The 16,360-nt window shown below is 36.4% G+C and overlaps 1 pseudogene; it reads right to left on the bottom strand.

Annotated features, from left to right (window-relative positions):
- Window positions 1–13,139: 13,139 nt before the first annotated feature.
- Window positions 13,140–15,490, bottom strand: LOC116478809 (52 kDa repressor of the inhibitor of the protein kinase-like; annotated as a pseudogene).
- Between the last annotated feature and the right edge of the window lie 870 nt (window positions 15,491–16,360).

Genomic DNA, 16,360 nt, shown 5'->3' with positions numbered 1-16,360 from the left:
ATGATGTAGACACATACATATACATATGGAAATTCTCCCAGAAAATATTGTTGAATGAATAAAAGCAAGTTATAAAATACATAAAGAATGATGTAATTCATATAAATAACCAGAAAGTAATATGTATGTAGAGTGAAGGGGTGGGAATGGAAACTGTCAATTGAAAAAAATATATATATCTATATCTCGTGAATGTCTAAAGAGATGTTCCCATGCTGTCTAATAGATAGTAGCCACGTGGGGGTTATGGAGCTCAAAAACTATGGCTCATCTGCCTGCAGATATATATTTTAAATTTTATTTAATAATTTTACTTAATTTTAATTTTAAGTAGTCTTTTGTGGATACTGGTAACTGTATTGGGTAGTGCAGCTCTAGACCATCAGCCACATAACAGAGTAATACACTTCCACTTGTTAATATTCATTTGTATTATGTTTATAAATAAAACTTCTGCCACTGACCCTTATAAGCTGTGACTTTGGGGACTAACCCTCAGACTGTTTAAAGCTGTGCTGTCCAGTGAGGAACACACTAGCCATATGTAACTATTGAGCTGTATATTTTCAGTATGTTGAGTTAAAATGAAATATACTGATAAATTATTTGTAGCTGTTTCATTTTACTTCTTTAATGTTGGCTACTAGAAATTTAAAATTACTTATTTGGTTTGCATTATATTTCACTTGGACAGTGCTGTGTAACACAGTCAAGAAGCCTGGCTATGCTTTCAGTCCCGGCACTTCACGTACTTCGTTATTTGGGGATAAATTACTTAACATCTTTGATCTTTGATTTCCTCATACAGATCCTGCCAGCTTGATAGGGTTTTAGTGCAATGTAATGGAAAATAATATAAATGAAATCATGTTGAAGACAATATAGAATAATACTATCCAATACATTTATTCAGAAAATTATCTCAATAAGAAATACATGCTTCCCAGTTGTTAAGTCACAGTTGAAGTTAACTCAAATTTTCAACGGTGACTTATTTCCTCTGGAAGTTTAATGTAGGATCTCAATATTATAGATGTCTGTCTAGCTAACCCAAAAAGGTAATCCAAGATCTGCAAATGCACATTTTTTTCCAAATTTCTGGTTGTCATTATCTTAGTCTAGTTCAGATTAAGGCAGTTATAGTAGAAGCCAAATCTAAGAGAAGATTTTTATCTTAAAATTACCCTCTAATGTTGAAAATCAAAGGCTCAGGGAAGATATATAACCAGAAATACAAATAGAGAGAATTTAGAAGGTAGGCAGTATACGTTGTTCAAGTTATTCATGACTCGAAATTTGTCATCCCCATCTATCCACTTGTTTGTTAACCATTTGAAAGCTAGCTTCTATTGCCACCACTCTGCTAAAATGCTTTACAAAGCTTACAAGATACCTTTTTCCATATTAAATCCAATGATGACTTTCTTGTCCTTATTTTCCTATATTTACCTGCAACATTCAACTATTGACTCTCCTACTTCAGGAAAACAGCAGAACTCCTGGGAATTTGTTAGAAATGCACATTGTCAAGCACTAGTCCAAACCTATGCAAAAAAACTCTGAGATGTGATTTAACAATATGTGTTTTAACAAACCCCCTAGGAGATTCTGATGCACACTCACATTTGAAAACTAATGAACTGAATGATTATACAAGGTTTCTTGGGATTCCAAGTTCTATCATTGTCAATACATTTTATTATTCTGATCTAACATGTGGTGGGGGGGGGGGTTTCTTGGGAGTGTTCAACTTAACTTATGAATGAGATAAATCCCCAAATCCTGAGACACTATTTGAATGGAGAGTATCACTCAAATTCCTATGGAAACATCACAGTGGGGATGAAGCAGGTTATGCAAATGACAAAGAAACAGAGGAGTAGAGATCATTTGATTTAGTTGCTCCACAGCCTGAAGGAAAAAGAAACAATAGAAACAATAGAAAAAAATGTACTTGTGAAATATTATAGTTTATCAAAGCTTTATGTTTTTATTCAAAACTGAAATGAGCCCTCAAAGAACTAAAAACAGAACTACCATTTGATCCAGCAATTCTATTACTGGGTATATACCCAAAGAAACATAAATCATTCTACCAAAAAGACGCATGCACTCCTATGTTTATCGCAGCACTGTTCTCAATAGCAAAGACTCGGAATCAAACTAGGTGCTCATCAATGGTGGATTGGATAAAGAAAATGTGATACTTATACCCCATGGAATACTATGCAGTCATAAAAAAGAACAAAACCATGTCCTTTGCAGCAACATGGATGCAGCTGGAGGTCATTATCTTAAGCAAATTAACATAGGAACAGAAAACCAAATACCGCATGTTCTCACTTACAAGTGGGAACTAAACGTTGGGTACTCATGGACATAAAGATGGCAACAATAGACACTGGAGACTACCAGAGGGAGGAGGAAGAAAGGGAAAAGCAGGGCAGGGGTTGAAAAACTAACTACTGGGTACTATGCTCACTACCTGAGTGATGGGATCACTCAGGAGGCTGAGGCAGGAGAATTGCTTGAATCCGGGAGGCAGAGGTTGCAGTGAGCCAAGATTGAGCCACTGTACTACAGCCTAGGCAACAGAGTGAGATTCTGTCTCAGAAAAAGAAAAGAAAAAAGAAAATCTAGGTGTCAAGCTAACTTTAGACATCCAAAGGCTCAAAGGACGACCAGACATATTGTGACTTGAGGGATATTCAAGGCTTCATCTCACTTGCTTTTATTTCTGCTGAGTTTTCTTCTGTTTGGAATTCTTTCTTAGGTTTCAGCAGCTCCACACTTACATGCTCAGAGTTCTAAGTCTAACAGAATTAAAGAATGTCTCTTTCCCCAGAAAAATGTCTTTTTTTTTTTTTTTTTAAATCACAGAAAACATTTCCACTAGAAAGCAAGCCCCATGAGTACAGGGGCTTTTTCTGTGTGTTTTTACTGCTATATCCCCGGAAGTTACGGTACCTTGCTCAATGTTGATTGAGTGTATGACTAAGCTCAGGTTGAGTTAGTTAGGTCATTTTTCTTCCCTGAACCAGTCGCTGAGGCCAGGGGGATGAAAATACTGAGTCACGTGACAACCCCAATTAGACCACCCCAAAGTCTCACAGACTGAGAGCTAGCACAGACTGTTGTGCTAGTGTCAGAACAGGGAGATACGGATGCTGGAAGGCCAGAGAAGAACAGAGATTCATCTGCATGAGTTTTACATTTCTCAAGATCATACCAGATGATCAGAATCATTCCTTACAATTATTTTCTGAATTACAAAAATGCAAACACTTCTAAGATAAAATGAAAGAACATTAATGGATGGAAAATTAAGACTTTATCCTGATACAATTACATAGGGGAATTAGATTGACAAAATGTAATTATCTAAGTAGTAAATTGGTAGGATGCCTGACTTTTAGAGATCTTATCATGAGGATACTTATTTGTTGCTGATTTAGAAAAAGGCAGCTTACCTGTAACACGAGTCCTCCACTTATACAATCGTCTTCCATTTATCAGAACTGAAGTAGCTAGAAAGTGGGAATCACCAGAATGAACTCTGCACAGAGTATAAGGAGTCATCATCATAAATACACATCTGAATCTTCAAAAAGATACACATCTGAGTCTATTCTGAATCAGCTGACAACAGATTACCTTATATTCCAATTTTCTTCAGATTGTTTGGCCAGTGAATGCTGTAAGACAGAAACAAATTCAATCAAACACTTTTTCATTAACTCCTCTGTTTGCTGTGTGTCATTTTATTTAATATCACATTTTAGAGAAGCATTTTATTATATATAATTTATAGACATAATTTATGTATTTATACATATCTGTATTTTATACATATGTTCATACGATAAGAAATAAGTAAAATTATAATTTATTATTTGTATTTCTCATATTTTATCATTTTATGTCCTCTATTATTCTATGTAGATTATAAACCATTTGAAGTTTAGGACCAGTCATTAAATTATGCCTCCATAGCACTTCAATATTATACAAAGATCATGTTATATACTTAACACATTCTAAATTGAACAGATAAAATGAGAGTCCTCATATTTTTATCACTAAAAACTGTTTTATAATACTTTACTATGAACAAATGTTTGAAAGATGTGTTTTCAGGCCAAATGAACTATTCACTATATAATTTATTTTCCCATTTTTAATTAATCAAAGATATTAATATTTGACGAAATATTTTTTTGCACCACCCCAAACTCATACCTTTACCAGTCCCCTACCCCCATACCAATCAGTGAGAGAAGAAAAGACTTAGCCTTTGCCTGGGTGTACAATTTCAGGTTTTTGAAATACCAAGTGACCAACCTCTTGACCACCATTGGGAACCTATGATTGGAAACTGCTGATAGAATAGAGGCTTCTTCTAGAAAAGGAAGGCATATCTCCTGAATCACACTAATAGCTGGTCTAGTGTTTTTAGTCAAATGTGCTTTTTGGTGCTGATCCAAGGCTATGAAGTGCAAGAAGCATTCATTTAACATGTATTCATTGAGTGTTTACGAGGTACTAGGTTCTGCTCTTGACCCTAGAGAACCAGAAACAAAACACAAATAATCCTCGATCTTGTGAAGCCTACATTCAAGTGGGAGAAACAGAAAAGAAATGTGATCAATCAATAAAAATTTATGTTAGATGGTGATAAGATGTAATTTTAAACATATTGTCTATTTTTTATCTGAAAAAATAGTTTGTATTTACACGGGGAATGTTAACTAGGCCAATATTTTAAAAAATAGTACATTTAAAACAAACATTTATTCTAGCCTGTAAAATGTAGTGTTAGTCAGTTGTCCAAGGGAAGGCTACACTGAAACTATTACATTTGGGTAAAGACTAAAAAATGTGAGACAATTAGATTTGAGGAAGAACAGCCAGGACAAAGATCCTGAGGCAGAAGGTCCACACACATTTAAGGACCAAGCAAGAGGGCTAATGCTCTCCACTGGGTTGCTCAGGTTTCAAGCTAAAGTTTAAGATGATTCTTTTTTTTTCCTTTTTTTTTTTTTTTTGAGACGGAGTTTCGCTCTAATTGCCCAGGCTGGAGTGCAATGGCGCGATCTCAGCTCACTGCAACCTCTGCTTCCCAGATTCAAGTGATTTTCCTGCCTCAGCCTCCAGAGTAGCTGGAAACTACAGGTATGCGCCATGACACTGGCTAATTTTGTATTTTTAATAGAGACAGGGTTTCTCCATGTTGGTCAGGCTGTTCTCAAACTCCTGACCTCAGGTGATCTGCCCACCTTGGCCTCCCAAAGTGCTGGGATTACAGGCATGAGCCACCATGCCTGACCAAGATGACTCTTAAAATCACATTTTGTGACTTTTTCCCCTGCCACATAACTGCCCACTGGGTTCATCTTGCCCACTGTCCAAATAGAGCCCATTTATCAAGACAGGGGGATTATAATGGAGAAGGAGTTTAATACATACAGAGCCCAGCTAAATGGAAGATGGAGTTTTATTATTACTCAAATTAGCCTCCCCCAAAATTTAGAGGCTAAGATATTTTAAAGATAGTTTGGCAGGCAGTGGGCTAGGGAATGGTTGCTGCTAATTCGTTGGAGATACAATCCTAGAAATGTGGAAAATGGTCCTTGTGCACTGAGTCCACTTCTGCGTGGGAGCCACAGGGCCGGCTGTCATGAGTCACGGATCCGGGTGGAGTCAACCCACTATCAGAAATGGAAAAGTCTAAAAAGATATCTGAAAAGGACAAGCTGAGGTTCTACAATAGTGATGTCATTTACAGGAGTAATTGAGGAAGTTACACATCTTGTGGCCTCCAGAACAATGGCTGGTGATTGTTTACACCTATTTTTTAACAGAATTCAGGCCTTTTATTAGATTTATAAAAGTGGCTTAATTTTGGGAAGGGCTATTATCATTTGAACCATAAATCACTCCCAGAGTTAGCTTGGCCCACTCCCAGGAATGACCAAAGGCAGTTTGGAGGTTAAAGGCAAGATGAAATTGGTTAGCTCACTCTGTCATAATTTTGCAAAGGCAGCTTCAACCAGTCATCATTGAGTTCTACATTGGTCATGGAGGCCAGCTAAAATTCAGGACAGTGGAAAACCAGTAAAAATCTTTGCAGAGCCGCTGGGTTATTTAGCTCATGACTGCAAAAAGAATCTTGAAACCTCAACACTATCATAATGCAAAAGAAAAAACAGACAATTGTTTTTGAGAAAGTGATTATGGAATAATATTGCCTTCAATTCTTATGAATTATAATTACAAAGCAGCATGATTTTTAATCATTCACGTCAGCTATAAAGTTATTTAATTTAACCAGAGAGCATGAGATAAATCTTGGGAAAAAAAACTGGTTTAAATGGTATTAGTAAATGTATATCTACAAGAACGTTGATTTCAAAATTGCAATATCAAGAAAAAACAATTTCTTTATGAAAATAAAATAAGCAAGGAAAAGGTATGGTCACCAAAACATCATGTAAAATGCAAATATACAAACATAGAGATAGATGGAAAAACAGATTTTCCATATACATATTTTATTATATAATATATATTTCATCTACTTGTGATATAGGAAAAATAGTCCTTTCTTTTTAGTATATTAGTATGGTTTGTTTACCTGTTGTTTATCTTATTTTCAGGAGTTTGCAAAATAAAGATGGGTGGAGAGATGTAAACTATTTAACAGCCAAAAAACCTGACTCTGAAGAGATAAAATGTGATATATAATGGGACAGAATCATAAAGCTGAGATAGCAGGCAGCCCTTAGGATTCCCTAACAAAACAGGCCCTAGAGTATAAAATTCTGATGGCAGAGCTCAAAAATAGTTGGCCTTTACAGGAAGGCATAAATGAAAGGAATGTTTCAAGGGAAAGAAGGCCTCTAAACTGGAAACATTCAAAGGTAATTTCAGCCAATGTTATCTTTTTTTTTTTTTTTTAACCAAGACTATTCTGGTCAAATTTCATAGTGCATTTATATAGACATTTGAAAAATCATTGGAAGGCTCTATTGATGAAAAAGCTCACGAATTTTACCATCTTAATATCAATGCCTTTATTGTGAAATGGCCCCACCCTCTAACAAAGAACCTTTTATTACAAATATGTTCTTCATTCAGGGAACAGGCAAGACCCTTACAGACATGCCCTTTGGGTTTGGAAAGAGAAGAAACCAACAGATAGAGGAAAAACAATGAATAGACAATATCATTTTATCATAAGACAAAGCCCAAAGGTAATTTAAATATTTAAACAAATATGCAGGCATTCCCCACTTTTAGGAGCCAAGTATATTTTGGCAGAAGGGAATTTCCATAGTATTTAAAACATGTGACAGTTGTTATAATTCTCTTTTAATTAAGATTGCTAATAAGCAATTTTTTTTTCCTTCGTTGGCATTATTCATACCCGAATAACCAGACATCTCTCATAGGTAAACTGATATATTTTTAATTGTTTTATAATTTTAGCTAAATTTAATTTTTTATTTCTTAAGTTCAGATAAAACCTCATGAAGAAAAACTAGGTGAAATGCTAAATTTCAAATTCGGAATGTCCCTATTTCCACATGTTATTGTCGTTTGAAAAGTCACATTTTCTTGAGAGGGATGGAAAGAATACTAAGTTAATGTTACTTTCTGAATATTCCCAGAAAAAAGACAAAGAAACAAAGGGAGGAAAATGCAGATATTACTTTGTTAATGTAAGTATATTATAGGGAAAAGAATGTGCCTCAGTGGAAAAGTATGTATTTTTTATGAAAGCTATTTTAGAACCTGTAAGTTGTAGAAAACATTCACATTAGTGAACAAATTTTATTTTTAACTTTTGTGAAATTTTCACATGCATTTACTTAATACTACTCATATTTTCAAGACCAAATTGCACTATTTCTATCTACCTAGTCATCCAAACTCCAAAACTACCTGGACTAAACCTAAGATGCCACTAAAGGAAAAGGCTAAGTGATAATTGCTTGAGCCCAGGAATAATGCAATTCAGATTGAAAGAGATAGTGATAGTCACTCAACTGTACTAATAATTTTTATCAGTCTAAGAAATGACATCATCTACCAAAACTCCTTTTGCATGGAAAAAGTTGGATAATGTGGATAGGGGCTGTATATTCAGTTCCACAAGAGTGGGCTCTTTATTTTTATTTTATTTGAAGTGAATTTACAGAGTGTTATGCCCACTCACACATAAATCCAAGTAGCAAAATATCTGAGAAATTCTCCCACCATTAATCTAATATTATTATCCTACAGATTCTCTGAAAACTATTTTTTAAACTTATTTATCTAGTAAACTGAATGTCAGAAGCAAACCCTTGCCAAAATGTATAGTGACTGCTAACAGGTATAGTCAATGCTCAGCAAAGGTAAAGATAAAGACCATTTTGGAGTATGCTAAAGTACACTCTACCTAGGCTTGTCTGAGCACAGAACCTCACTTGAAGTACAAAATATTATAACATGAAGGGAAAATCGATTGCCTGTAGAAAATATGACTGTGAAGAGGGTTTTTAGTTAACTCACTAAAAACAAGGATGGAATCAAAATGCATTGAGTATTATACAATTTGTGTAGCAAAATCAAATCATATGAAAACATGGGCACAAAACATGTATTACACATAAGTCAACACATGGAATTCTTAGGGACCAAAACTAATTATGAATCAGACTTACTTGCTAATATTTTAATTTCCTGAAATGAGTATCACCGTCCAATTTTTGCCAACACTGTATTAGATATTATGGAGGATTCAATCTTAAAATATTATTACACATTAGCTCATGAATTTCCTATAGGTTGTATGGCACATAAAAGTTCGTGATGTGGGCCGGTCGTGGTGGTTCACATCTGTAATCCCAACACTTTGGGAGGCCGAGGCAGGTGGATCACGTGAGGTCAGGAGTTCGAGACCAGCCTGGCCAAGATGGTGAAAGCTGCCTCTACTAAAAATACAAAAATTAGCCAGGTGTGGTGCAATTCTCCTGTCTCAGCCTCCCGAGTCGGGAGGCTGAGACAGGAGAACTGCTTGAACCCAGGAGGCAGAGGTTGCAGTGAGCTGAGATCAGGCCACTGCACTCCAGTCTGGGTGAGAGAGTGAGACCCTGTCTCAAAAAAAGAAATTAGTGATGTGCCGAGTAGTTAATTTTTGTGTACTATAATATAAGAATATAAGGCAGAAATTGCAAACCAAGCATTAAAAGGCCAGGCAGGGTGGGGGAGTAGATTAATAATCATGATAAATACATATAATTTTATTTCTCAATTTTAAAAACAATAAAAAGAAATCTAAGCAAGAGAAAAAAAGCAGATTGGGTATGATGCTGTAGGTAGTGATGGAGTCGGTAGTTAAATAGAGACTCTACCACCTAAAGGCGATCAGAAGCTATTGATTTCAGCTGGTTTTTTCCATGCAGGGATGTAGAACTAGTGTTGCTTGACTAGATTTTTCAAGAGAAGTTTGCATCCCAAGTTTTATGTAAAATCTCCAAATTTTAATAACTGATTAGAAAAGCGATTTTGAACCTGTGTAGGTGAAATCTGTCCAGATTTGGCCACGAGGCTACTAGTTTATAATCTCTGAGTAAGAAATCAGAGAGAGTCCAAACAAAGCACAAAAAAATAGTATGGTGGATAGATGGAGGAATTGAGTGAATTGAGAAATTCAAGCTCAGTATGACACTAATTTTTATTATATATAGGATCAAATTTTCAGACCTCAGAATCCTTTTCTGTATTGTTTCTCACTGTTTTTCCAGCAACTAGCCAGAGTGTCTGGAATTGATGGTTTAGATATACTTAATTAACTAGTTAATCAATTAATTGGTAGTTTGGGTTAAATAATTTCTTGTTGCTCTTATGGACCTCAAAACAATTTGAGTGATATAAAATGCCTTCTATGAGGAAATATTATAGAAATTAGTATTCACTTAAAACAAAGGAGGAAAGCCAAAGGGTGACTTGGATCATTAAATATTTTCTAAAAGATGATAGCAGGAGATGAGCTCATTTATATGTGTGTGTGTGTGTGTGTGAGAGAGAGAGAGAGAAAGAGAGAGAGAGCCTCAAAATAGAGGAATGGAGCTTACATTGCAATTAGAATATTTGATTAGTAAGATAAAAGATTTTCTGGCTCATAAGAGTAAGTCTGCTAAGGAAACTGTTAAAGTTGGTGACCTTTAAAATAATATCAACAAACACCTTTTTTTTTTTTTTTTGGCATTTAGCTAGTGACCAAACCAATATGACCTTATTGTTCTTTGGGAATCTATAGTGATTTTCAAACAACACTTCATTTCTAAATTATATAGCTCAAATAATATCCATTAAAAAGTTACAGAACTATGGTGGCTGCAGAGTGACAAAGGTGTCAAGAGAGGAACCAGGAAGGCACAGAGCTCAACAAAAGGGACCAAGGAGAAGAAGTGACCAGCAGATTAAGGAGATTGGCTACAGATGGGGATTGAACAAATAAACCACCATATAGAGAAATCAGCTTTCTTGCTGTCTGAAAAAGGGTTTATAAAATTGAAGGGGGAAAGCTCAGAAAGTATCCTGAGGTTTTGCCTTGGAAATGAAGGTATGCAGGTGAATTCATGATTTTTAAAATACATATGACATATAAGTAGACAAGAATGTGTGCATTTATGTGAGTGTGTGTGTGTGTGTGTACATGTGTACATATGTGCATTTAAAGATTGCTCTATCCACTAAGAAGGTTAAATGCCAGGACAATTCAGCAAAAGTGAGTCCGCCTTTTGCCCAGATCTTGATTTCTAAATACCTTAGTGAAATGACTGGTCCCAAAGGTGAAGCAGGGAAAATACAAAATGAGCCAGGAATATCTTGTGCCAGAAATTTGTTAAATGCGCAAAGAATTAAATGTCAAAAGGATCCAGGAGTTAGCCTGCAGGAGATTCCAGTGACCATATCTGAGACTATTTGAACATCAAAATAAATAATGATGGTAATGTATTACCACACATCAAAAAATTGATTCAGGAGTTCATATTTATATAAATAAATTAAAAAACATATAGGAGAGAAAAATCTTTCTTATGGTAGAATGCCAAGTAATTAATGGAGGAGAAATGGTAGAAATAGAAAATCACCATTTTACACCCATCATTGTATCATTGTTGTGGCTAATTCAGGCAGGTATCATCAATGGATGCTAAGGCTGGTGGGTAGATTTTGATGTGACACTAGACACTGTTGTAATTTCAGAGTATCTCCCTACAAAATACATATAAATTATGAAGGAATTGAATGGTATATTTTTGATGAAAAAAACAAGGTTAACATAATTTATTAACCTTGACGTGTGAAGGTTGTGAAGTGTTAGCATTCTGTAACTCCTCATGTGATGCTCTAAGAAGATCAGAAATTATTTCTGAGGTGTTCCTTCCAAGAAAGGACAGCTCAAGTCCAGTGATAAAGAAATATTCGATGGACCACACTAAAGACACCCTAAAGAATGAAAGACCTGTACTCTTTTAAAACTGTCAGGGTGATGAAAAACAGAGAAAGATAGAAATGGTTTCAGATGGAATGTTACCAAAGGGCTGTGACAAGTGCATTGTGTATTCCTGAACTGAATCATGTGCCAAAGGAGAGAAGAAATATTGTGTGTAAAGTCGGCAAAACTTGAATGAGGCCTATACATTGGATAGTGGTATTGTACCAATGTTGATTTCTTGTCCTTTGTTGGAGAGTGTCCTTGATTTGGCGAAATGCACACTGAAATTTTTAGATGTTCTGGGGCATCACATTTACAATTTGCTCTCAGAATTTTTGTAACTTTTAAGTATGAAGTTACTTAAATATAGATAAAAAACTAGAAGGCACTTGTAATATACATAGTAAGAGAATAAGAGGATGGCATGAAGAGAAAAAAGTCTGCATATGTACAAATTTAAATCTTTTCAAAGAAAAAGACAAATTTTTTAACAAAATTCACATTTTACTTAGATTGAAATAAATGATACAAAATTGACTTTCTTCACCAAAAATAACAGCAATATTTTCCATATTTTTCTAGATAAACCACAACACTTAGGTTTTCCAGGTTTTGCTTATAAATGAAGACGAGGCAGTAGATACAAGTCATGGAAAAAGACAGAAAAAAACAGACAAATGAGTTGTCAGTATCCATGGCCTCTGATTCTGTCTTATCCATGAAACAGAAGTGTTCAACATATACCTGCTAAGAAGCTTAGGAAGCTGTAGGCTCCACAAAGGAATGTAAACAGAAACAACGAGATGTGGAACAACAGCAGACTTCCATTCAAACTTTAACTCATTTGTTCCCTTAAGTTCATTTGAGAAAGACAAAATCTACACTGAAATCCTTGTTTGGCGAGCTCACTAGCTTTTCTTTCTCTGGTAATTTCTTGTAACTGTCCAGTATAGATTTTTAACATACTTAAAACTCCTATTAGTCAAAGGTCAATTGTGGGCTTCACTATAACATTTTATAAAATGTATTCCTTCCTCCCACACCTCTTCAAAATATATTTCTTCAAAGAATTCATTAACACCCAATGAGTAGAGATCCACAGTGATAATAAATGCTATGTCTAAAATGACTTAACTAAAACAATTCCAGAGTGCCACCAGCAGAGAACATGCAGAAGGAAACATGGCACTTTCAATGTTCTCTTCTGGAAGAACAGATAGGTCCTCAAAGCATGAGAGTTCAAACAGGGACTATTTAAACAGGTAGATTATCAATGGCTAATGTATTCAATGGAGTCCTATAGGCAAAGATATTTAGTGATTAAGTGGCCTACATACACAATATTGCTTTACTTTCAAATATCAAATATAAGAAAGCCTATTTTTTTGGGAGGTCGAGGCAGGCAGATCAAGAGGTCAGGAGATCGAGACCATCCTGGCTAACATGGCGAAACCCCGTCTCCACTAAAAATACAAAAAATTAGCCAGGCGTGGTGGCTGGTGCCTGTAGTCCCAGCTACTCGGGAGGCTGAGGCAGGAAAATAGTGGGAACCTGGGAGGCGGAGCTTGCAGTGAGCCGAGATCACGCCACTGCACTCCATCTCAAAAAAAAAAAAAAAAAAAAAAAAAAGCCTATTTTTAAAAGCCTCTTAGGTATTTTCCATGGTTTCACAATTATCTGTGGGAAGCTCTGACTTGTACAGAGTTTAATATATGTGTCCACCATTAAATCCAGGTCATGTTTTATATCAAAATTTATGTTAAGCAAAACCAAGTTACTTGACCTTTGGTCTGTCAAAGTGTACTTCAAATATGCTTTAAGATGCTTTCATCCATTTTCATACCACTCATTCTCAACCTTCATCACAGGAAGAATACACAGGACCTTCAGCAATGCATACACATTAGGAAAAAGCTTGATATCAGGCAGACGGAGGGCTTCATAGATGGTGGATGGAAGCTCTATATCTTTCCCCCTGTGTTTCCATTTGATTCTCCAACAATGAAGCCGGGCTGAGAGCGTGTTGGGATTAGGTAAGCCACTTCTACAACATGTCAGCATGGTGATCCTCCTAGGTATTAAATTTGAGTTGTCCCATGACTGCAGGTACCAGAGATAAGTATTTAAGAGCTTTGAGGTGCTGTTCTGAGAATATATCTTTAAGTTCCTGAATAATGTGCTCCACTGTTGGGACACTTAGGGTGTCTTTATAGTAACTCTCAGAGGTTAGCTGAGATTCCAAGTTACCCTGGTGAGCTCTGCGGAATTTCCCAGGGAGTTTCATTTGAAGATCAAGTTTGGTTGCCAAATTTGTGGCTTCCTCAAACCAAATTCATGATAAACTTCAATATTTTCCATCACTTCATTGAGTGAATGCAGTACTGCAGTCAAGCTACTGGCAGCAAAGAAGACATCAAGTTTGACCCTGGAGATTTTTCCCAAAGGCTCTTGTAAAAGGACATTTTTAGGAACAACAGTAGTAACAATGAAATCAAAATCTGTTACTGCACTGCAGAGTACAAACGCGCGGCCAGCTATACAGTTATTCCATCTAATATTTGTGTCACTGTTTATACTCTTTAAACATAAAACAAGTGCTTGCTGGAATTCAAAAGCATCATGCCTGCCTGTTCACTGAGAATGGCAGATTTCCTTCAGTTCTTTATCCCTTTCTTTACTGTTCTGAAAAAGGACAGAAATTACATTGTCAAGTTCTAAAAGCAGTTGTGGCGATCGAGGGAAAAAAGAACAAACTTCCTCAATTGTTCCTAATGCAACAGATACTCCCATAACAGGTACTGATTTTGCCAACCACATATTTATGGCACAGGAGGAGTAGAGCATGTAAGTAGCTTGGGGATATTTCTCTAAAAGTCTAGAAGCAACAACTTTCATTTTGGAAGAGAATCCACTAGACCCGATGTAAGCCTGGCCACGACAATACTCCATATTTAATCCCCACTTCTCAGTGATCATGGTGTGAAATTTCACAGCCAAAATTGCTGCATCAGCTTCATAAGGCAGGAAGCCCTCAAATTCCTCTCTTAGGTTATGAGATTCATCAACAAACCTCACCAACACAAGTAGGTGCTCTTCCCCTGCTACGTCCACTACATTGTCAGTGATAATGGAAAAGAAGTGTGAGTCTCTCACTTCCCTGAGAGTTTATTCTCGAATACAGCTCTGACAGATCTCTAGCATCTGTTTTTGCTGTGTTTTTGAACAAAACGTGTTAACTGCTGTTGTCTCAAACTGCTTTCTCAGAACCTCTTCACCAGAATTTATCCGGGCTGACACTCCAGCAGTGCTTGAAAGTTATCTGGAGTAACGAGATCTTCTGGGATTTCATCAGCCTCACATCCATCCAGAGGTATGTTTTGCTTTCCCATCAGAATCAATATTTCAAAGAGAGATTTTAGTTATTCTTTGTTTTCCTTCTCTTCAAGGGTTAGAGGTAAAATGTCCTCATCTTGTCCTTCACCCCCTTCTTCACTGGGGTTCTGAGCATTGCTATTGTTGGTTTATGTTTTTGTTCCTGTTCAGAAGTTTCATCAACTTTTTATCTGTTTCAGTGTCCTGATTTCGTCTTCACTCAGTTCTTTTATTCGTTTTCTGTGTCTACTCTGTGTGTTGTTCAAATGACTGATAAGATTAAATATTGTTGGTGTTGCATTATCTCGAAGAACTGTCCTGTAAGGACTCTCCCAATGACTTCACGAGTATCTGCTTCAATTAGTTTTGAGAAATAAAATAAACCAATTATTTAGTTTTCTGATGCCTCTGCAAAATGTATAGTTCTACAGAACATAGAGGTCTCAAAATGGTTGGCACATAATTGATAATGTTTATTTAGCTGATCAGGTGTTTTATCTTCTAAATCTGCTCTCCTACAATTGTCCACCCACTTCTGGCGTCTGGGCGGGTCCCGCGGGAACTTGAAGGCCAGGTCGGCTGCGTGCACTTCCGTGTGCAGTTAGGGCCAGGGCAGAAGTCCCGCATCGTCGCCCGCCGCCCGCCGCCCGCCAGCTCAGCCCCCTCCCCTCCCCCTCAGGTCAGCCCGGCTGCGCGTGGGGCCAGGGAGGGGAGCCAGGCCGGCTGGCCGGCTCGGCAGGACTGGCGCGCAGGGGCGACAAATTCTTACAGTTTGACTTTCCATTTTTAGTTTTAATTATGTTATGCCACTTATAAAAGAAAATATTCTGACTGCTCATTCCCAAAATATCTCAATTAAGTGCAAGGCAGAAACATTGGGTTAACTTTAACGTTTGTGAACGTTTTCCCCAGAAAATTAAAATCTCCCATAGATATAGAATGCTTAGTCAGGACCACCTAAATACAGCTCTCAAAGACAAAACTGTAGGCACAAATATTTCTAAAGTAAATGATAAACACATGGATCTACCAAGGATATTTTCACGATGCTGTAACTTTAAGCTTCTTCATGTGTTGAGAAAGTATCTTTTTAAAATAACTGGAACTGTGTAACATTGAAAATGAGTGTGTTTCTGTGCAGCATTTGTGGAATGCTGGCCACCAAAGAGACATTTACAGCAATTGCAAATTTGCTTTTAAATGGATCCCCCATGACCCCAAAATATTTTTATCCCTTGCTAGTTATCCATTTTCTCTCTTAAATAATCCTGCCTTTTTATAACACTTTACTCTTGTTGCATATTTTTTCACCAAATGCACAGTTAACTTTAAATCCATTTTAAAAGGCAAAGAGAAGATAGCGGTAACTCTTACTTTGAACCTATATATGCTTTTCTCCTGTCTATTTATGTTCCGTTTGTCAGACTTTCCCCAAAACTGATAAGTTATTCTATTTAATTCAATTTAGCCAAATATCATGGGCTATAAAGTCAAGAT

The sequence above is a fragment of the Hylobates moloch genome, unplaced genomic scaffold, assembly GCF_009828535.3.
Source record: "Hylobates moloch isolate HMO894 unplaced genomic scaffold, HMol_V3 SCAFFOLD_3, whole genome shotgun sequence".
Lineage (NCBI taxonomy): Eukaryota > Metazoa > Chordata > Mammalia > Primates > Hylobatidae > Hylobates > Hylobates moloch.
The sequence above is the reverse complement of the archived record's forward strand: the minus strand, read 5'-3'. Positions and strand labels throughout refer to the sequence as shown.